We start from the raw sequence: 2500 nt of genomic DNA, 5'->3' as shown, positions 1-2500 counted from the left end.
CCTTCTATCTTTCTTTCTTACTTTTTCATACGCATACGCATACGAAGATTTATTGGCAATTTTTGCTGCGATCGTGAACTTTCGCCTTTTTTTCTTTCCTTTCCTTTTCTTTTTTTTTTCCTTTTCTTTTTTCTTTTCCTTTCTTTTCTTTTTTTCTTCTTCTTCTTCTTCACGGAAAACGATGGAGCGAAGTAGGGGTGAAGTGAGGTGAGGCGAATATTCTTTTACGATTTAATCGCACCTTCTTTAATTAATTTTTTCTACTGTGCAATGGCTGATCGGATATACATGTATTTTTATTCGATTTGTTAATGGAATAATCCGAAGAGTGAATGTATGTCGGTAAGATGAATTTATTAATTTTTACGAATGATTTCTATTTGACTTTATTTTCTCTCTCTCTTACTTACCTCGTTCCAGTATCATTTTGACGTATATTCGTATAGTTCGACGATTGATTTTATTAAAGGACATTTATTTTTCTCGTATAATCCGATTGGCAACATTGTTTGTCCTTTTGTTTATCCAATTTTCTTCCTTTACGTTCGCTTTTGTCGTTTCTACTGACGAGGTTTACTTTTTCAAGAATTCCATAAAATCATTGCAAACGTAGACATTGAAATATTTTCTAACGAATTGAATGAACTATAACAAATTTTTTTAAAAATCGATCTTCATACATTTTTAATCTACGAAATGAAGATCGATAAACGAAAAAGAAAGAATATTTATGACAAAGTATTATATAAAAATTGTATTCTCAAGGAAAAATATTGTAAATTATTATATCACATTTTTTTCTCTTTTCTTTTTCTTCGATTTTTTTTTTGTTTCTTGTTTCTTATTCTATTCTAAAGAAAATTCTTTTGAATGTATGAAGATACAAAGTTTGTCCAGTTTCGTATGCATATATATCTACATATATATATATATATATATATATATATATATATATATATATATATATATATATACATACACATATATATGTACATATCTATACATAAATATATACATACATATATACGTACATTCATAGATATATACATACATACATACATTCATACATATATATATACAAAACGTTTCTCTACGGCCTACGCAAAAGCAAAACAACAATGTCGCGACTGCGTGTTATCTAAATAGAATCTCACAGAGAGATAACTCGTGCACGCAACTTCAACGTCGCTCGTCGACACTCTCGACGTTACGTCGGTTCATTCGCTAATTATCACGTGGCTTCTTTTTCTTTCTTTCATTTTTTCTTTTTTCATTTTCTCATTCTTTTTTTAACCACTTCATTATTCCACGTTCAAGCGAGCGTTTAAAATAAAAGAAACAAAAAAAAGAAAAAGAAAAAAAACAAGAAAAAAGAATCAATGCACGACACGCACTGATTACTGGTATATATTAATGGCAATAAATAAAAATCTCGATGATCGATAATAAACAAATCATATTTTTTTTTTGCACGAGACAAATCATAAGAAATAAAAAAAAATATTATTATTATTATTATTATTATTATTGTTATTATTATTATTATTATTATTGTTATTATTATTATTATTATATATTCTCCTTTTCTGTCGTAATAGGATAAACAATTTTCTTTGTTTTGTTCTTTCTTTCTTTCTTTTTTTCTTAAATACAATAAAATATTTATAACTTTATACGAAGGGTTGTATTTCACGACGATTGTATATCTCCATCTTTCTTTCAACTTGTATGTGCCTATGAACTTAACCGCATGGTGCTTTCTTTCGTGATCGATAACGGGCACACGAGCTAAGGAAGCGTGAAAGTTAACTAGTCCATGACCGAAATTCGAATCGAGGGAGGATCGTTCGTGCTTTTTTTTTTCTTTTTTTCTTTCTTTTTTTTTTTTGTTATTTTTATTTTTCGTAAAAAAAGAAGGACGACAGTCAATCGCCAATCGAAAAAAGACATTCCAAATAATTAGGCATCGTTTTATAATCGAACAAACGATTTCATTCTAATTCTAATTGAGAATAGCTTTCGTTGGTACGTAAGAAAAAAAAGAAAAAGAAATAAACAAACAAACAAACAAATAAACGAAAACAAAATCTTAGACAAATAATCATGTTATTAAAGAAATACTTTCGAAATTCTTAAATAGAATGCACGTATTAATATTTAATGTGATTTAATATACAAGAGTACAAGAAAACTTTTGTATTTCTCATTGAGTCTTATAAAGCGATTAACCTATACTGTTTAATTCTAAAAATAAATCGTCTATTAAAGGGTTCATTTTTAAACGTTTTTATACACATACATACGCATACACACAAGCTTGCACGCATATATATATATATATATATGTATATATATATATACATGGACAGAAAGATATGAGCTCGCTTATAGTAACGTTCTCACTAATAATTTAGATTTAATGTGATGAATAAACTATTCTAAGCTTTAACTGAGTGAATTATGTATATAACGAGAAGGGATGGACTTACACAGGAACATA

The sequence above is a fragment of the Vespa crabro genome, chromosome 11, assembly GCF_910589235.1.
Source record: "Vespa crabro chromosome 11, iyVesCrab1.2, whole genome shotgun sequence".
Taxonomy (NCBI): domain Eukaryota; kingdom Metazoa; phylum Arthropoda; class Insecta; order Hymenoptera; family Vespidae; genus Vespa; species Vespa crabro.
This window is presented reverse-complemented; position numbering follows the sequence as displayed.